The sequence below is a fragment of the Procambarus clarkii genome, chromosome 48, assembly GCF_040958095.1.
Source record: "Procambarus clarkii isolate CNS0578487 chromosome 48, FALCON_Pclarkii_2.0, whole genome shotgun sequence".
Classification (NCBI taxonomy): Eukaryota; Metazoa; Arthropoda; class Malacostraca; order Decapoda; family Cambaridae; genus Procambarus; species Procambarus clarkii.
Genome location: NC_091197.1, coordinates 5,124,925 through 5,146,276, shown reverse-complemented (window position 1 = coordinate 5,146,276; position 21,352 = coordinate 5,124,925). Strand labels below are relative to the sequence as shown.

Genomic DNA, 21,352 nt, shown 5'->3' with positions numbered 1-21,352 from the left:
AGCCAGAGCTCAACCCCTGTAAGCACAAATAGGTGAGTACACACACACACAAACTGTCAAATATAGAGTTGAGAGGAAAGTAAGTCAAGAAACAACTAGCATCACTGGACGAAACTAAGGCTTCTGGACCAGACAACATATCCCCGTGGATACTAAAAGAGGCAGCGCAGGCCCTCAGCGCGCCTCTAGCAGAGATCTTCAAGGATGCAGATGATGAGTCACAATAACGTAGCTGAAGAATGTTGACCTAACCACACACTAGAAGATGAAAAGACGACGACGTTTCGGTCCGTCCTGGACCATTTCGGTCCAGGACGGTTTGAAAATGGTCCAGGACAGACCGAAACGTCGTCGTCTTTTCATCTTCTAGTATATGGTTTGGTCAGCATCTTCAAGGAGTCACTTACAAAGGGAGAGAGCTGCCCAGCTGCTTGAAGAAGGCAAATGTAATACCAATTTTCAAGGAAAGAGATAGAGAAGAGGCACCCAGCTATAACCCTATTACTGACAAGAATCCCACATCTAAGGGGAATGGAGAATGGTGGGGAGGACAAGGGGACAGAGGAATGGGGTAGGATGAGGGGACAGGGGAGGGGGAATGGTAGGGAGGACGAGGGGACGAGGAAGTGGGAGATGGTGGGGAGGACGAGGGGACGTGTTAGTGGGGAATGGTTAGAATAACGAGGGGACAGTGGAGTCGGGGATGGTGGGGAGGACAAAGGGACAGGGAAGGGGAGGGAAATGATGGGGAGGACAAGGGGACAGGGGAGTGGGGAATGGTTGAGTGGACGAGGGGACGGGGGAGTGAGGAATGGTTGGGAGGAGGGGGAGGAGGAAGGGACAGGGAAGGGGGAAATGGTGGGGAGGACTAGGAGACAGGAAGGTTGCTGTGGCTCAGTAACGCACATGCGTTGCTGAGCCACAGCAACGCATGGTCGGGTATAGCTAGTATGATATATATTAGAAGAATTTGTTGAACTTTTTAGAACACATTGAGACAGTGGGAGAGAAGAGTGAAACAGTGGGAGAGAAGAGTGAGCCAGTGGGAGAGAAGAGTGAAACAGTGGGAGAGAAGAGTGAGACAGTGGGAGAGAAGAGTGAAACAGTGGGAGAGAAGAGTGAGACAGTGAGACAACATGAAACTGGAAGATCCAGACAATTTCTTTATGCGTGATATTCAAACCCCTGTAAATATAACTGATATCAACACGAGCGCACTAGACTTTGAAAGAGAAACTGAAAACATGCACATGCACTCGGCCCCAGGTCCAGATTCATGGAATTCAATATTTATAAAGAAATGCAAAGTGCCGGTAGCACAGGCACTCAGTATAGTGTGGAGGAAGAGCTTGGACACGGGGGAGATACCAGATGCACTTACAGTAGCAGACATAGCCCCTCTACACAAGGGAGGGAGCAAAGCATTGGCAAAGAATTATAGACCAGTCGCAATAACATCGCATATAATAAAAGTATTTGAGAGAGTGATTAGGAGTCAGGTCACCAATTTCATGGAGACCAATGACCTTCACAACCCAGGCCAACATGTATTTCGAGCGGGAAGATCGTGCCTCTCACAGCTACTTGATCACTACGACAAAGTCACTGAGGCATTAGAAGAAACACAGAATGCAGATGTTGTATACACGGACTTCGCAAAGGCTTTCGATAAATGTGACCATGGCGTGATAGCACACAAAATGAGGTCAATGGGAATAACCGATAAAGTAGGACGCTGGATACTCAGTTTTCTGTCAAACAGGACTCAACGAGTAACTGTCAACCATATAAAATCTAGTCCAAGCGCAGTTAAAAGCTTTGTACCTCAAGGTACAGTCTTTGCACCGCTGCTTTTCCTTATGCTCATATCAGATATAAACAAAAATACAAGTCACAGCTTCGTATCATCCTTTGCAGATGACACAAAAATCAGTATGAAAATTACCAAGCTGATATTAATAAAGTTTTCGACTGGGCATCAGAAAATAACATGATGTTTAACAGTGATAAATTCCAGGTACTCAGGTACGGTAAAAATGAGGACCTTAAACATAATACAGGGTACACAATCAAATGTGTCCATAGTAGGAAAACAGCATGTAAAGGATTTGGGAATAATGATGTCTGACGACCTAACGTTTAGGGAGCATAACCAAGCAAATATTGCGACAGCCAGAAAAATGATTGGATGGATTACGAGAACTTTCAAATCCAGGGATCCCATCACAATGGTTGTACTCTTCAAGTCACTTGTGTTGTCCCGTCTTGAGTACTGCTCAGTACTCACTCTCCCCTTCAGAGCAGAAGAGATTGCTGAAATAGAGGGAATAGAGAGAACATATACGGCACGCATAGACGCGATAAAGCACCTAAATAATTGGGATCGCCTCAAAGCCCTCTAAATGTACTCACTAGAAAGAAGACAAGAGAGATATCAAATAATATATACCTGGAAGATACTGGAGGGCCAGGTACCAAATCTACACAGTAAAATATCAACGTACTGGAGTGAACCACATGGAAGAAAATGCAGAATAGAACCAGTGAAGAGCAGGGGTGCCATAGGCACAATCAGAGTACACTATATAAACATCAGAGGTCCACGGTTGTTCACCACCCTCCCAACGAGCATAAGAAATATTGCCGAAACAACCGTGGACGTCTTCAAGAGGAAACTAGATTTATTCTTCCAAGGAGTGCCGGACCAACCGGGCTGTTGTGGGTATGTGGGCCTGCGGGCCGCTCGAAGCAACAGCCTGGTGGACCAAACTCTCACAAGTCAAGCCTGGCCTCAGGCCGGGCTTGGGGAGTAGAAGAACTCCCAGAACCCCATCAAACAGGTAACAGTGGGAGAGAAGAGTGAGACAGTGAGAGAGAAGAGTGAGACAGTGAGAGAGAAGAGTGAGACAGTGAGAGAGAAGAGTGAGACAGTGGGAGAGAAGAGTGAGACAGTGGGAGAGAAGAGTGAGACAGTGGGAGAGAAGAGTGAGACAGTGAGAGAGAAGAGTGAGACAGTGTGAGAGAAGAGTGCAGGATACATGTATCACGTGACACACTGGCCTCTCCGTGTATACTAAAGCCACCAACGGTGATGACAAATGCTCAGAGGGCAGGCGAGCCACGGTGACCCCCCGTTTTTTTTTTTTTTTTTTTTTTTTGGGGGGGGGGGAGTAAAGAGGAAGGAGAGGCATAGGTGAAGGGAAGTATAGAAGTGGGAAATACAGTGAGAGGTATGAAAGCAGGCGGGTTGTCCGCCTTGCTGACATGATGTGTGGGTGTTGGCAGCTAAGCTAAGCTGGCTCCCTCTTGTCAGGGAGCTGTGAGTGTGTGAGAGGTTCTTCACATGTGTTTCACCATATATGGATGTCTATAGATGAATACTGTGTAGCATTCATATATACATACTCCGATGCTTCCACACATGTTGTTCTGTTTAAGGCTCTTTATTTTATTATTATTATTTATCGAGTTGTTCATACATACATATTATTAATTATCTGAAACTTTTGTTTGTTGGTGCTAATTTTCCATTGCTTCTCAAAGTTGTTTACGAGTTCAATTGCCGCCTTGGTCTTGTCGGCTAGTAGTGGCTTTGATGGGCCCGGTTGGCAAATTATTTGGGTGACATCGTCAGCGTATGTCTCCATGTTGGGGTTGGGGCAGGTCAGCTGTATATATGCTGAATAGAGTGGGGGAGAGGCAGCTTCCTTGTGGTACTCCACTTTTCAGTTCTATTACGTCACCCAAGTAGCTGCCGATATTAAGCCTAGCAGTTCTATTGTCTATAAAGCTGCAGAGAGTAGCAGTAAATCTCTCAGGAAGTCCTAGTGGTGACCCCCCGTCTGCACCATATGCTGCCCCTGGGAACGTTGGAGGGGGGGGGGGGGTCTGGGGCTCCCTGGGACTGCCCTCCCCCCCCCCCTCACTCTGGATACGTTATTATTATTGTTATTATTGTTATTATCTTCCACAGACGTGGCCACACATTTACAATGCTAACCAGCATATATACATTTTCTTCTGTCCTCCATGGACAGGGTGAGAGATATGATAAACATATAGTTCAGGGACTTATTGAACAATCAACCACAGAAGGTGATTGTAGGGATTTTAAAATTCTAGACTAAGCTACATACGTAAATACATAAATACACAGATTTTCGTATGCCCTACATAAAGTGTTCGATGTGTCTTTTACATAGTGTCATTAATGTGCATTTACAAAGGTGAAATGGAATTCTGATCAGCTTCCATGTATACTTTATACACATACATATACACACATACATATACACACACACACATCATTCAGAATTTTGTATACCACCTATGTCAGACCAATCCTGGAGTATGCAGCCCCAGCATGAAGTCCATATCTAGTCAAGCATAAGACCAAACTGGAAAAAGTTCAAAGATTTGCCACCAGACTAGTACCCGGGTTGAGAGATATGAGCTACGAGGAGAGACTACGGGAATTAAACCTCACGTCGCTAGAAGACAGAAGAGTTAGGGAGGATATGATCACCACGTACAAGATTCTCAAAGGAATTGACAGGGTAGATGATGACGGGCTATTTAACACAAGGGGCACACGCACTAGGGGCACACAGGTGGAAACTGAGTGCCCAAATGAGCCACAGAGATATTAGAAAGAATTTTTTTAGTGTCAGAGTAGTTGACAAATGGATTTCATGAGGCAGTGATGTGGTGGAGGCTGACTCCATACACAGTTTCAAGTGTAGATATGATAGAGCCCAATAGGCTCAGGAACCTGTACACCAGTTGATTGACAATTGAGAGGCGGGACCAAAGAGCCAGAGCTCAACCCTCGCAAGCACAAATAGGTGAATACAAATAGGTGAGTACATATACATATATACATACATATATACACACACATGCATACACATACATTTGTCTCTTTTACTCTGACAGGGTGAGATAGCTGATAGAGAAACTAGTGTGCAACTTAGCACTTAATCACTGAAGGTGATTAAGGTGCTTTCACAAGCTCAGGTTATATAGTTACATCACATACATTCACTGTATAATTGATACATTACATAGTCAGTCTTGGGTACAAGTCCAATATATCATTAGGTGTTCCAGTACTTATATAGTAGTTATAGAGTTCAGCATACCTTAGCCCAGGAGGGCGAAAGTCAGTCAATATGGGACATTCTACAATATAATGTTCAAGGGAGTGCATGTTTTCTCTTTCACAAAGTTGACACATTGTGTACTCGACATTTGGGTTTTGAGAGAGCTGCCAGATACGTCTATATAATTTGTTAGGTCTGTGTGATCTTCATTAGATATTTGTTTACGTATTCTCTTTGTCACTGCTAATGAAACAACCATATCAATTTCTATTACTGGTTTTCTACAGGCTGTCTTTGCAAGCATATCAACAGTGTCATGCCTTGAGATGCCAACATGTGATGGTATCCATAGGAATTTATTTTCAAATCTCTTTTCTTTGGCAGCTAAAACATTCATTCGAATATCACTGACTATTTTTTGGGTGTCACTACTATGTGCGTTCAATGCCAGGAGTGCACTCTGCGAGTCACAGTATATAAGTCCACTGCCTTTGTCTTTTAAAAATTCCGTGGCAAGGTATGCCTGCAAGTTCGGTTTGAGTTGTGCTTGCCCAGTCATTGACGCGCTTCATTGCTGTATGTACGAGAGAAGATTGTTCAAATATATTGCATGCACATCCGGTACATCATCCACCTTCTTCTACAGAGCCGTCGGTATAGCACTGATACACATCGTTACCCATACTCTGAGTACTCTCAGTGATGCTTTTCAATGTTAACTGTTTTAATAATGTAAAGTGCACACTATCTTTCTTGGGCGCATTTACAAAATCAACTGATAGATCCCAGTTATCCCATGGAGTAATTGGATGATTAATCGTTTATTGAGTTGGGTACATTGGTATTTTGATGGAGTTGAGTTGGTATTTTGATGGAGTTGGCTACCTTGTAGAATCAAAATACATAATCAGATTTCGCTCTTCTTCTACAGACCTCTACAGACCTCAGGTGAGTGTAGCATATTAGAAAGTTTAGCTTGAAACTTCATGTGTTGTCTAGATCTACTCAATGCCTACACGCTGAAAACTGCGCTAATAGACAAAATTCTCTCACTTATGGTAGGTAATTTTAACTCTGCTCTCATATTAACTATTGTCGTGGACTTTGGAGCCCCAAGGATGAGACGCATAGCTTCATTTTGCAAGGTTTCAAGAGATTTCAGCTCTTTGTCAGTATACAGTGTAAGATGTAGAGCATTGTAGTCAAGAGCGTATACATGATATATAAAACATTGTAGCAAGTCTCACGTTACTTCCATGAATGACACCAACAAGTGGGGGGGGGGGTGTCTGGGGCACCCTGGGACTGGCCCCCCGACCTGCTCCACACATTTTCTCATAGATATATAACGTTATTGTGTGTCATGTAATAGATTATTTACTAACTGTCACATCAGAGCCCAAGTTATTCACTGGTAGTGAACACTCTCACACCTTGCTAGTTACCCAGGCTCTTCACTGTCATTGTTTTTGACGTGAGTTAAGAAGAGTTGAGACGATAAGGAAGGATGTATTATTTTTGTTACATTAGAATAGACTACAAGAAAGTGAACTAGACAAGGAAAACAAAGAAAAAATAGTGTTGGAAGACATGCTTACATCTTTTCAATTTTACTTCATTAGCAAGTAAATGGACATTGTAACTAAGCAGTTTATTAGTTTGATTCCTGCTACAGGACAGGGACGCTTGAACATGCTTTCTTTCAACTCATGCATCTGTTCACCAGCATTATATAGATGGCCAGAAGTTTGGCAACTGTTGTAGGTTACACCCTTGGGAAGAGTCCTTCGTCTGGGAAATGAAAACATTAATTTCCCTGAAATGTGTAATACATATGAGTGTGAATGTTATATATTTTATTTAATTAGTGTTGGAAAGTAGACTTTACAATTCATTTATGAAATGCCTTCTGGTTGATACCTGGTTGATACCTGGTTGATGGGGTTCTGAGAGTTCTTCTACTCCCCAAGCCCGGCCCGAGGCCAGGCTTGACTTGTGAGAGTTTGTTCCACCAGGCTGTTGCTTGGAGCGGCCCGCAGGCCCACATACCCACCACAGCCCGGTTGGTCCGGCACTCCTTGGAGGAATAAATCTAGTTTCCTCTTGAAAATGTCCACGGTTGTTCCGGCAATATTTCTTATGCTTGCTGGGAGGACGTTGAACAACCGCGGACCTCTGATGTTTATACAGTGTTCTCTGATTGTGCCTATGGCACCTCTGCTCTTCACTGGTTCTATTCTACATTTTCTTCCATATCGTTTACGTATAAATGCTCCCTCCGTACTGGAGTACGGAGTACGTACGTACTTCGTACGTACTCGTACGTACTTTACTCGTACGTACTCGTACGTACTTTACGTATAAATGCTCCCTCCGTACTGGAGTACGGAGTACGTACGTACTCCGTACGTACCTCCAGTACGTACGGAGTACGTACTGGAGTACGTTGTTATTTTACTGTGTAGATTTGGTACTTGGCCCTCCAGTATCTTCCAGGTGTATATTATTTGATATCTCTCTCGTCTTCTTTCTAGTGAGTACATTTGGAGGGCTTTGAGACGATCCCAATAATTTAGGTGCTTTATTGCGTCTATGCGTGCCGTATATGTTCTCTGTATTTGTGCATGTTGCTTTGTGATGGTGTTAGTGTTGCCTTGAACTAAGATGTGGTTGTGTTGCAGATGCTGACCACAGTGGAGGGAGCCAGTGGCGCCACCCCGGCCCACCACAGTGGAGGGAGCCAGTGGCGCCACCCCGGCCCACCACAGTGGAGGGAGCAAGCAGCGCCACTCCGACCCACCACAGTGGAGGGAACCATTGGCGTCACCCCGGCTCACCACAGTGGAGGGAGCAAGTATGGAGGGAGCACCCAAGTCACAGCTTCCGTCCACCGCCGGCATAGGGTGCGAGGCAGGCGAGTCACTTCCCCTGTGGCAGCAGCAGCAGCAGCTACCCTCGTGCCACAGTGAACTGAACTGTGCCCAAACCTATTAGAAATACAATAACAATTGGTGTACATATTAAGTGGAGAGAGAAAAGGAAGGTTAATGAGAGTTCGGTAGTGAGCCAAGAGAGGCGAGTAGTGAGTGTATCGTGGGTGTGGAGCCGGTGTTGGGCTTGTCTCAACACCTCTCTGCTCACTCACACTCACAAACAAAAAGTTCCCAAAAGAGACTTAAGTGTCGAATTATGCGCTAAGCAGCAGTACTTAGGTTAAGTGAAGGTGCAAAATATTTCATCGAGTCGTGAAGCGAATTAATTCCCCGAATGTAGTGTGTCAGGTGTCAGGTGAGGCCAGGATGCCACAGCGAGCCTGGTGAGGCCAGGATGCCACAGCAAGCCTGGTGAGGCCAGGATGCCACAGCGAGCCTGGTGAGGCCAGGATGCCACAGCAAGCCTGGTGAGGCCGGCACTTCCGAGTGCCACAGAGTCAGTCACTGTTCACCATCAGCCAAGACAGGTGAGAGCCTCACTACTATAGAGATAACATGTGGTTAGCTTATCGTTATATCCTGTCTCCCTCTTCTTCCGCTTCCCGCACCTCTCTCTTCTCTCTTACCTTCCTCTCTCCTACCCTCCTCTCTCCTATCTTCTCCTGCCTATGATGTCGTTGACTTCTTCATGACTTGCAATCTTACCCTGTGATTTACGACACACCAGACCATGACGACCATCGCAGTTCCGCAGATGCACCTATGTTCGGTGAGGATGGGGGCGGCAAGGCGAAGGGCAACTCCAATGCGGAGAGCGTCATGATTGAGGCGAGTTCCAGAAACTGCATTGGTCACAGTAAATAAAAAATCTCCGGCATGGGGTGCTGCTACTGCTAGGGTCCGGCACTCCTTGGAGAAAACAGTCTAGTTTTCTCTTGAAGATGTCCATGGTTGTTCCGGCAATATTTCTGATGCTCGCTGGTAGGAAGTGGGAACAACCGCGGACCTCTGATGCTTATACAGTGTTCTCTGATTGTGCCTATGGCACCTCTGCTCTTCACTGGTTCTATTCTGCATTTTCTTCCATATCGTTCACTCCAGTATGTTGTTATTTTACTGTGTAGATTTGGGACCTAGCCCTCCAGTATCTTCCATGTGTATATTATTTGGTATCTCTCTCGTCTCCTTTCTAGAGAGTACATTTGGAGAGCTTTGAGACGATCCCAATAATTTAGGTGCTTTATTTCGCCTATGCGTGCCGTATATGTTCTCTGTATTCCCTCTATTTCAGCAATCTCTCCTCCTCTGAAGGGGGAAGTGAGTATTGAGCAGTACTCAAGACGGGACAACACAAGTGACTTGAAGAGTACAACCATTGTGATGGGATCTCTGGATTTGAAAGTTCTCATAATCCATCCTATCATTTTCCTGGCTGACGCAATATTTGCTTGGTTATGCTCCCTAAACGTTAGGTCGTCAGACATCATTATTCCCAAATCCTTGACATGCCGTTTTCCTACTATGGGCAGATTTGACTGTGTTTTGTACCCTGTATTATGTTTCAGCTCCTCATTTTTGCCGTACCTGAGTTCCTGTAATTTATCTAATTTATCATTTCAAGTATTATTTGTTTAAGTTAGGGGATTTAAGCATTTCAAAGGATTTGTTATATATAGGTGTTTCTTTATTCAAACTGTTAATTTTTCAAATGGATGTTTATGCATTTCAAGGGTTATTTGTTAAGATAGGACATTTTAGCATTTCAAAGGAATATTTGTTAGAAATGTCAGTTTACGCACATTGTATCTTTTTTTACTCAAAGTTTATCAAGTTGTGCATAAGTTGGGATTAGCGCAGGCAGTCATCACTGGTATTTTGCCTCATTATTCTTACATTCCTTCTTGCCCACACAATTTATATAATATATAAAATTCCATATATATAAATAATGAAGAAATTTCTTTTTATTTTGTGCAACTGTTCTTTAATTTGAATGTTGCTTCTATATCTATTTTGTCCATCCCCCTTAATATCTTGTACGGCCTATCCTGTGATGATGATTTCGGGGCTCAACGTCCCCGTGGCCCTGTCCTCGACATGGCCTCAATTAGGCCTGCCCTATTCGTTATTTCCAGTGTAGTGTGATGTAGTTCCCTCAATCTTTACTCATAGCTCAGTCCCCTCAGCTCGGGAACACTTTGTGCCATAGTTTTGGACCTTTTCTAGTTTTGTTTTGTGCTTCTTTAGGTAAGGGTTCCATGCTGGGGCCGCAGCTGGGGCCGCATACTTAATAACACATGTACTCACCTAATACTCACCTAATACTCACCTAATACTCACCTAATACTCACCTAATAAATTTAGATGTATGTATGTATGTGTATGTGTATTTACGATTTGTGTCTGTAGAATCGAGCTATTAGCTCTTGGACCCCGCCTTTTAACCAATCTATTTTTCCTCTTATGTATAATACATATATTTCTTTCTAATACACAAACATCCCCAGGAAGCAGCCCATAGCAGCTGTCTAACTCCCAGGTACCTATTTTCTGCTAAGTGAACAAGTGCATAAGAGTGAAAGAAACTGCCCATTTGTTTCAGCCTTCGCCGGAAATCAAACCCGGGCCATTTAGACTACGACCCCAAGCGCTATTCTCTCAGCCGCGAGGCCCCTGTGTGTACTCACCTATTTGTGCCTGCAGGGTCGAGCGTTGGCTCCTGGATCCCGCCTTTCTAGCCTTCGGTTGTTTAAACCAATGACTCCTGTCCTACTTCTCTGTCATATCTAGTTTTAAAGCATTGAAGAATGTTTGCCTCCACAACCTGCTCCTTTAGTTCACTCCATTTCCCACTACTCTCACGCTAGAAGAAGACTTTCTAATATCTCTATGTCTCCTTTGAGTTTCCAGCTTCCACCCATTTCCCCTTGTTGTGTGTGTGTGTGTCTGTACTCATCTAGTTGTATTCACCTTGTTGCGTTTGCGGGGTTGAGGTCTGGCTCTTTGGTCCTGCCTCTGAATTGTCAATCAATTGGTATATACAGATTCCTGAGCCTACTGAGCTCTATCATATCTACATTTAAAACTGTGTATGGAGTACGCCTCCACCACATCACTGCCTAATGCAATGCATCTGTTAACTACTCTGACACTGAAAAAATTCTTTCTAATGTCTCTGTGGCTCGTCTGGGCACTCAATTTCCACCTGTGTCCCCGTGTGTGTGTGTGTGTGTGTGTGTGTGTGTGTGTGTGTGTGTGTGTCCACACACACTTATTATGGATAATAATATGGATTATTTAACACTGGCGGTACGCGAACAAGGGGACACAGGTGGAAGCTGAGTACCCAAATGAGCCACATGGACGTTAGAAAGAACTTTTTCAGTGTCAAAGTAGTTAACAAGTGGAATGCATTAGGCAGTGATGAGGTGGAGGCTGACTCCATACACAGTTTCAAATGTAGATATGATAGAGCCCAGTAGGCTCAGGAATTAGTACACCAGTTGATTGACAGTTGAGAGGCGGGACCAAGGAGCCAGAGCTCAACCCCCGCAAGCACAAATAGGTGAGTACACACACACACAGGAAGCAGCCCGTAACGGCTGTCTAACTCCCAGGTACCGATTTACTGCTAGGTAAAAAGGTAACAGTGGCATCAGGGGTGAAAGAAAGTCTCCCCATTTGTTTCCGCCATCGTCGGGGATCGATCCCCGGACCCTATGATTACGAATACCGAGCGCTGTCCTCTCAGCTACCAGGTCCCCCTGTATAGATGTGCGTGGATGCGTGCGTGTACGTGTGTGTGTGTGTCCACTCCGAGCAAGGCATCACGCCGCGGGCTACCTGCCTCACGTGTGCGTGAGGCAGGTGATAGGTAGACAGGGTAGACAAGCCTGTAGGTGACAGGTAGACAGGGTAGACAAGCCAGTAGACAGTACAGAAGTGAGAGTGCGTACAAGTGTTTCATTACACTGGACCCCTGGTGCGAGGTTCAGTAATGACCAACATAACAGCGCGCTTCTTTAAATGGACTCTTAAGATGAATCTTTCTGTTTTCAGGCCGTGAGTGAGTGAGTCACTATCATGGTACGTGGGTACGCCGTCACCTGTCGTCACAGGTCCCGTCAAGACCCGTCAAAACCCGTCAAGACCTGGCAAGACCCGTCAAGACCCGTCAAGGTTTACCAGTATACACGGAACTACCTTTAGGTTCCACAGGATCTACAAAAGTCATCATATCTTGGACTGTGTAATGAATCAAGTTGAAGCTACTCAACTAGGGACAGTTTTAAGTCTCCCAGGGACTGTCAGCACTCCCCAGGGACTGTCAACGGTCCCACAGGGACTCTCAGCGCTCCCCAGGGACTGTCATCGCTCCCCCAGGGACTGTCATCGCTCCCTCAGGGACTGTCCACACTGTTCCCGCCGCCAGCCTCATGCACAAGAACCAATTATATTCAACCGTGTAACTGGGCACAAATAGATTGACTGTAATCTAGTACGCTATTTCCATATTTATTTTATATTATTTTGCAATTTCTGAATAAATATTACTACATTGTGAGGTATACTGAGCCAGCGTCATGAGGTGTGAGGGCCCGTGGCACCACCACAGGGCCCGTGGCACCACCACAGGGGCCGTGGCACCACCACAGGGGCCGTGGCACCACCACAGGGGCCGTGGCACCACCACAGGGGCCGTGGCACCACCACAGGGGCCGTGGCACCACCACAGGGGCCGTGGCACCACCACAGGGGCCGTGGCACCACCACAGGGGCCGTGGCACCACCACAGGGGCCGTAGCACCACCACAGGGGCCGTGGCACCACCACAGGGGCCGTGGCACCACCACAGGGGCCGTGGCACCACCACAGGGGCCGTGGCACCACCACAGGGGCCGTGGCACCACCACAGGGGCCGTGGCACCACCACAGGGGCCGTAGCACCACCACAGGGGCCGTGGCACCACCACAGGGGCCGTGGCACCACCTTATAGATGGTTGTTACCAAGTTGTTCTACTGTCTGGTGTTGCTGGGGGTGGCGCTAGGGGCCGAGCTCTTGACCCGACGTTATAACCAAGGTTGTCGAGAAGTGTATTGTGTTGGCGTATATGGTCTGAGGTGTGTGTCTACCCCCCGTGTGCAGGTCCAGGTGTGTGGAGGGAGGCTCGTGGTCCAGTGTGCACTCATACTCACAACTCAGGAGGCTCAGGAGAGGCGTGTGAGTGGTCCTCACACTGTGCCTCGATATTATGATAGCGTTCAGACTGTCCCTATAGATGAGACATAAGGATCTATACTCAAGAGGAGATATATAAACCTTCACGATAGAGGGGACATTAGAAACTTTACGCTAGAGGGGAAATACAAAACTTTCACTCTTGAAGGGACATAAAGACGTTCACTTTAAAGGATCTTCACTCTAGAGGTGATATGAGAACCTTGGCTCTTGAGGTTGGTGCCTTCTTCTGGTAATGACTAACTTCACTCTCATGGGAGGATGACCACCTTCACTGTAGAGGGCAAGGGAAGACACAAGAGCTAGAGGATGGTCTCAGTGTTATACAGCGTTAGGCTTAATATGTACTTCATTATTATGTACTTAATAAAGAGGATTATTTTTAGCCATATGTGTATTCTTTCCCTGTTTTTTTCTATGAGCTGGATTAGCTAATTAGCTAATCTCTACCGGTGAGCTGGACCGGTCTCGCTTCATGCAGGTCGGCGTTCACTCCTCGACTGTCCAAGTGGTTATCTTGAGGTTATCTTGAGATGATTTCGGGGCTTTAGTGTCCCCGCGGCCCGGTCCTCGACCAGGCCTCCACCCCCAGGAAGCAGCCCGTGACAGCTGACTAACACCCAGATACCTATTTTACTGCTAGGTAACAGGGGCATAGGGTGAAAGAAACTCTGCCCATTGTTTCTCGCCGGCGCCTGGGATCGAACCCAGGACCACAGGATTACAAGTCCAGCGTGCTGTCCGCTCGGCCGACCGGCCCGACCGACCGTGGTTGGGCACCATTCTTTCCTCCCGTCCCATAATGTGTACCACAGTACAATCCGCCTCCCGCCTGTCCTCTCCACACCTGCACTCAGCCACACACCTCCGTCCCTCCCGCCTGTCCTCTCCACACCTGCACTCAGCCACACACCTCACCAACGTCCCAGCAGCCCTTCACCGTTCCTCTCACCGCAAGGTCTTCACACATTTTCTACTGCTGACGTGATCTATTATGTCGCCAATTCTATAAGAAAACTCTCCACCCTTCACGATAAATACTGTTAGACTATAGTGCCCATTGTAATTGGCAGTTGCGTGATTGATTCCGGTGGTTGGCGGCGAGTGGCGTTGTGTTGTTTATGTGTGAGGGCTTGTGAAGACTGCGGCAGTGTGGTGGTGGTGGTGGTGCGGGGAGGACCCTGCCTCCTGGGGTACATGTGTCTGTGTTAGTGTCCGCTGCCCACAACCCCACAGGTTGGAGGACACGCGCTCTACAACCACTCTACAACCAACCTCTACAACCTCACCTCCTACCTCGCTCACCAGGTAATGTAGGTACTGCTGGCCAAGCCAAGACTGGCGTCTATATGGATGTGGTGGGGGAGTCTCTCAAGTATTCCTATTGTGCACTGGTCACTACAGCCGGAGCACAACCAAAAGGGCCCGGGTTCCATGCCTGAGGCACCACAGCAAAGTTTTCTTTCACCTAATTCCTCTGATGACGGTCAATACCAAAACTGGCAATATCTCTTGAGTTCAGTTTTTCGATACTACCTCCAAGTATCTTACAGACAAATTGACGCACAATAAAATATATATATATATATATATATATATATATATATATATATATATATATATATATATATATATATATATATATACATACAGTATATATGTAACAATCACAAAAAAAAGGTCATTCGGTTATTGGTAAGTGTGGAGGTGGGAACAATGACAGGTGGTGGTGTGTGAGCACATTATGAAGGACTACAGAGGGAGAAGACCCCGAGGGTTGGGGTCATAGTCCCCTACACCTGACCAGGCTAAGAGTCATAAACATGATAACGAATACTGGACGTGACATGATTGACTGTGGAGAGGCCGTCTCCTAATTCTCGCAATGTACACAACATGTGACTTTATTTCTTACATAATTATATACCATTCACAAATCTTACCAATTATAAAGCTAATTTATATATTCCTGGACTTACATTAATATTACCTAATTCACTGTTTCTTATAAATATTGGCGAATCTTCATTTATATTGATAAAAATTGACTCATTCATTCATCTCATTGATCCAAGTGATTTTCCCATTGATGAATATCACATTAGGGACATTTATTTGTGTATCAATTTATTGTTAATATTAAAATATCTGACATTGTTGCGTTGTAGCCATAGTCGTCTTGTGGTAGACGATAGCTATAGTTGTCTTGAGTCAGAAACAAGACAATACGACACTTATTTGAAAGTGACAGGCGTAGCATTAGGCAATAAAATCTTCAGTGTTGAGAATTGTTATTATCAAAATTACTTGCTTGCAATGTGGAATAATGACATGTCCTGCAGAACAGTTACACTACAAGTCGTATTGTTGCCTTGTAAGCTGACGTAACTATATGTGGGGTGTACAGTAATTGTATATCCTTATGTCGGCCACCCGCTGAATGGTTGTTAGGGCCTCCTGCGTTGTGTGATCCTTTACTGCCACCGCTCACAGGATGAGTGTGTTGGGGCACACACTAAACTACCGCTCACAGGATGAGTATGTTGGGGCACACACTAAACTACCGCTCACAGGATGAGTATGTTGGGGCACACACTAAACTACCGCTCACAGGATGAGTATGTTGGGGCACACACTAAACTACCGCTCACAGGATGAGTATGTTGGGGCACACACTAAACTACCGCTCACAGGATGAGTATGTTGGGGCACACACTAAACTACCGCTCACAGGATGAGTATGTTGGGGCACACACTAAACTACCGCTCACAGGATGAGTATGTTGGGGCACACACTAAACTACCGCTCACAGGATGAGTATGTTGGGGCACACACTAAACTACCGCTCACAGGATGAGTATGTTGGGGCACACATTAAACTACCGCTCACAGGATGAGTGTGTTGGGGCACACACTAAACTACCGCTCACAGGATGAGTATGTTGGGGCACACACTAAACTACCGCTCACAGGATGAGTATGTTGGGGCACACACTAAACTACCGCTCACAGGATGAGTATGTTGGGGCACACACTAAACTACCGCTCACAGGATGAGTATGTTGGGGCACACACTAAACTACCGCTCACAGGATGAGTATGTTGGGGCACACATTAAACTACCGCTCACAGGATGAGTATGTTGGGGCACACACTAAACTACCGCTCACAGGATGAGTATGTTGGACACACACTAAACTACCGCTCACAGGATGAGTATGTTGGGGCACACACTAAACTACCGCTCACAGGATGAGTATGTTGGACACACACTAAACTACCGCTCACAGGATGAGTATGTTGGACACACACTAAACTACCGCTCACAGGATGAGTATGTTGGACACACACTAAACTACCGCTCACAGGATGAGTATGTTGGACACACACTAAACTACCGCTCACAGGATGAGTATGTTGGGGCACACACTAAACTACCGCTCACAGGATGAGTATGTTGGGGCACACACTAAACTACCGCTCACAGGATGAGTATGTTGGGGCACACATTAAACTACCGCTCACAGGATGAGTATGTTGGACACACACTAAACTACCGCTCACAGGATGAGTATGTGGGGCACACAACAAATAGCGGCCAGCTGGGTGAGCTGTACAACTCACCCAAGACTAAGGAGAGACAAAGAGTGACCTCCAAGGAAGAGAAGAGTGTGGCCAGCCCCGCGGGGGGAACTCGTCACGAGTCCAACGATTCATCAATAAACTGTCCTTACAAGCAAGGAGTAACATCTACTCATCGACCTGACCGCCAACCATCAAGACGATAGTATGAACCAATTTGCCAATTCTCGAGTATAATTCACCTGAAATAATATTTGTAATGATGTGTTTACAGGAGCAATTATAGCTTGACGTAGTGAGACTGTTTGTGTTGGCGGGGCGTAGCGTGTGAGGGAACATCAGTCGCTGTAGATGAACGATGGGAGGCGGGCAGGACTTGCTCTTACTGCTGACGGCTTTTTCCATTCTGCTTCCGGAAATGTGGTGCAGGGTACGTGGGTGGTGCCTCGGCAGTGGTGATGGGGCACCCGCGTACCGTGTAGGGTACGTGGGTGGTGCCCCGGCAGTGGTGATGGGGCACCCGCGTACCGTGTATCCCCCCTCCCCCTCTCTCTCTGCTTGTGCCATTGTTTAGTGTACCGCTGCCTCTCACAGTGTACCCCCTGCTACCCTGCCTCTCACAGTGTACCCCCTGCTACCCTGCCTCTCACAGTGTACCCCCTGCTACCCTGCCTCTCACAGTGTACCCCTGCTTCCCGGTATGGAGTCAGCCTCCACCACATCACTTCCTAGTGCATTCCATTTACTAACTACTCTGACACTGAAAAAGTTCTTTCTAATGTCTCTGTGGCCATTTGGGTACTCAGCTTCCGCCTGTGTCCCTTTGTGCGTGTGCCACCCGTGTTAAATAATCCATCCTTGTCCACCCTGTCAATTCCCCTGAGAATTTTGTATGTGGTGATCATGTCTCCCCTATCTCTTCTGTCTTCCAGCGACGTGAAGGGCAGTTCACGTAGTCTGTCCTCATAACTCGTGCCTCTTAGCTCTGGGACTAGCCTAGTGGCATATCTCTGATTTTTTCCAGCTTTGTCTTGTGCTTGACTACATACGGGCTACATGCTGGAGCCGCATACTCCAGGATTGGCCTTTCATATGTGGTAAACAAGGTTCTGAAGGATTCGTTACACACGTTTCTAAAGGCAGTTCTGATGTTAACCAGTGGAGGACCTTCTCTTTCACTCCTGCCTGCATCTCCAGTTTGTAGCATTAGTTTGTGCATGTGGTACTGTGCCAAAGTTTCTGGCAGTCCAGAAATATACAGTCTGCCCAGCCCTCTCTCTCTTGTCTGATTTTTGTTGCCTGATCATAGAACTCGATTAAACCTGTTAGGCATGTGTTTGACAATTCTGAACCCAGACTGATGTTGTTACAAAGTTCTTCCGCTCCAGATGTTCCACTAGCTTTTTTCGCTCAATCTTCTCCATCATCTTGCATGGAATGCAAGTTAGGGACACTGGCCTGTAGTTCAGTGCCTCTCATCCTCTTTGCATATTGGGACTACAATGGCCGTCTTCCAAATTTTTGGCAGTTCATCTGTTACCAGTGATTTGTTGTACACCATGGAGAGTGGCATGCACAGAGCTTCTGCTCCTTCCTTTAGAATCCATGGTGAGATTCCATCTGGGCCTATGGCCTTTGTCACGTCCAAATGTAGCAGATACTTCCTCACCTCCCCACTGGTAATCACAAACTCCTCTAGTGGTGTCTGGTTTGATTTTCCCTCTTATCTCTGGGACTTCTTCTTGCTCTGAGGTGAAGACCTTCTGGAATTTCTTATTGAGTTCCTCCCACACTTCCTTGTCGTTTGTAGTGAATATTTCTACCCCTATCCTCAGTTTCATTATCTGTTTCTTCACTTTTGTTTTTCTCCTGATGTGGCTATGCAGCAGTTTGGGTTGAGTCTTTGCTTTGCTCACTATGTCATTTTCATATTGCCTCTCTACCTCTCTTCTCACCCTGACGTATTCATTCCTTGGACTTTGGTATCTTTTTCTGCTCTCTAGTGGTCTGTTTTCTGTTGTTTGTATGGTTTTTCCACGCCCTTTTGCTTAGTTGCTTTACTAGCTTACAACTCTGATTAAACCATGGGTTTCTCATCTGCATTTCCTTTTTTTCCCTTTTGGACTGGGACGAACTTGTCTGCTGCCTTCTTACACTTCTGTGTGATGTAGTCCATCATGTCTTGAACCGTCTTTCTTCTGAGCTGTTTCCCAAGCTATTTCAGTTAGGAATTTTCTCATCTCCTCATAGTTTCCCTTCCGGAATGCCAGCCTCTTGCTTTCTGGTCCCTTCCTTGAGTACATTAACCCTTCTTCGACCAGATATTCAACTGTGATCACTCATACCCACGGGGTCTTCAAGACTGATTTCCCTTATGTCTGAATCATTCAGAGTGAATTATAGGTCGAGTCTTGCTGGTTCATCATTGCCTTTCATGCTCGTGGGACCCTTACCTTGAGGTTACCTTGAGGTGCTTCCGGGGCTTAGTGTCCCCTCGGCCCGGTCGTCGACCAGGCCTCCTGGTTGCTGGACTGATCAACCAGGCTGTTAGACGCGGCTGCTCGCAGCCTGACGTATGAGTCACATCCTGGTTGATCAGGTATCCTTTGGAGGTGCTTGACATGCTGACTTTAAAAGTTTCTAGTCGCTACCTCCAACAGTTTCGCTCTCCATGTTTCCACACCTCCGTGTGGTTCCTTGTTTTCCCAGCATATCCTTCCGTGATTAAAGTCCCCCCATTATGAGCAGATGGGATCGATTTCTATAGGCAGCAGCAGCTGCTCTCTCAATGATAATGTTAACTGCCATGTTGTTTCTGTCATACTCTTGCCTGGGTCTTCTTTCATTTGGTGGTGGCTTATATATCACCGCTACTACTACTCTTGGTCCTCCCATCGTCATGTTGCCTGTTATGAAGTCTCTGAACCCTTCACAGCTCGGAATAACCATCTCCTCAAAACTCCATTCCTTTCTCATCAATAGAGCCACTCTGCCTTCTCCCCCTTCCTTCCCTCTCTTTCCTTATTACAGTGTAATCCTGGGTAAACACTGCACTCGTTATGATTCTTGAGAGTTTTGTTTCTGTGAGTCCAATTACATCTGGGTTTACTTATTATGTTCTTTCCCTAAGTTCACTAGCCTTGTTTGCAATCCCATCTATGTTTGAGTACATGGCCTTGAAGCTGACTCTCTTCTGTCCATTCTCAGTTTCTGTTGATTCCACTGGAGTTGGGGGCAAGGGATGTATGGGGTGGGAGGGCCTAGGAAGGAGGACCTGAGTGGGGGGGGGGGGGTCTGGGATGTGATGGGGCTGGGAGGATCTGCAACAGAGGGGCTAGGGGGAGTCTGCCGTGGTGCGGCTGAGGGAGGTCTGGGGTTGGGGGTTAATTGGGGCATGGGATAGGAGAGCTGGAGGGGCATGTGGTGGGAGGTCATGGGTTGGGGTATGCAGGGGAGAGTTGGGTGAGTTGGCAGGGGGTGGGGGTTCTGGGATTGGGAGGGGAGGGGAGCCTGGGGAGGGGGGTAGGAAGGAGAGCTTGGAGGGGGGGACTGGGAAGGGCATGGGCTGGTGAAACAGGGACATGGGGTCCAGGAATGGGAGTCCATGAGGGTCCATGAGGACCTGGGGTAGGGCATGGGGCGGAACATGGGGGGCATGGTCTGAGGAGGGACTTTACTGTCTGGGGAGGTGCAGGTGATTAGTGGGGGGATGGCTGAAGGGCTGGTTGGTGGGAAGCTTCTGTTAGAATCCTCTCTGGGGGGTGCTGGCTTGCTGGTGAGGGAATTCCCACTCCCCTCTGAGGGGACTGGAGATACTGTGCCGAGTCCTGTGGCTCCCATATCCCCACCCCTTTCTTTGCGTCTCCTCCTTGCTTCTGCAGCCTTCCTTCTCTCTTCCCTTGTCACGTCCCTTTGCAGAAAGACGTCCTCGTATCCCCCCTAACCTCGCTAGTCTGCTCTTCCTGGATAGGATTTTCTCCTTTGTTGCCTCGTTCGCCGTGTGTGTGTGCATGTATGTGCATTCATCTAGTTGTGTTTGCGGGGAAAAAGACAAAGAGCTCTGCTCTTTCGGCCCGCCTCTCAACTGTCAATCAATCAACTGTTACTAATTACTAATTTTTTCTTTTTCCTCCACACACACACCCAGGAAGCAGCCCGAAAGAGCTTTCTAACTCCCAGGTACCTATTTACTGCTAGGTAAAGGGGGCATCAGGGTTAAGGAAACTCTGCCCATCTGTTTCCACCGGGTGCGGGGATCGAACCCTGGTCCCTAGGTCCACGAATTTAGAGCGCTGTCCACCCGGCCACCCAGCCCCCGTGTGTATGTGTGTGTGTGTGTTTGTATGTGTGTGTGTGTGTGTGTGTGTGTGTGTGTGTGTGTGTGTGTGTGTGTGTGTGTGTGTGTGTGTGTGTGTGTGTGTGTGTGTGTGTGTGTGTGCGCGTGTGCGCGCGAAGTCAGTTTCTTGATGCTGGTTCTCTCTGGGTAGTGTGTGC

At 46.8% G+C, this 21,352-nt stretch overlaps 2 protein-coding genes across 3 annotated transcripts in view; both read left to right on the top strand.

Moving 5' to 3' along the window:
• The window catches only part of LOC123764720 (twist-related protein 2), an 80,116-nt gene extending 66,456 nt beyond the window's left edge, over nucleotides 1-13,660 (top strand). For both annotated transcript variants that reach the window (XR_011222318.1, XM_045752775.2), the window contains exons 2-3: nucleotides 7,784-8,562; nucleotides 12,095-13,660. The gene's annotated coding sequence lies outside the window, so the exon portion shown is untranslated. The remainder of the gene's footprint in view (nucleotides 1-7,783; nucleotides 8,563-12,094) is intronic.
• Nucleotides 13,661-14,428: 768 nt separating this feature from the next.
• The window catches only part of LOC138351018 (uncharacterized), an 82,892-nt gene continuing 75,968 nt past the window's right edge, over nucleotides 14,429-21,352 (top strand). The window contains exon 1 of the mRNA XM_069302492.1: nucleotides 14,429-14,583. The gene's annotated coding sequence lies outside the window, so the exon portion shown is untranslated. The remainder of the gene's footprint in view (nucleotides 14,584-21,352) is intronic.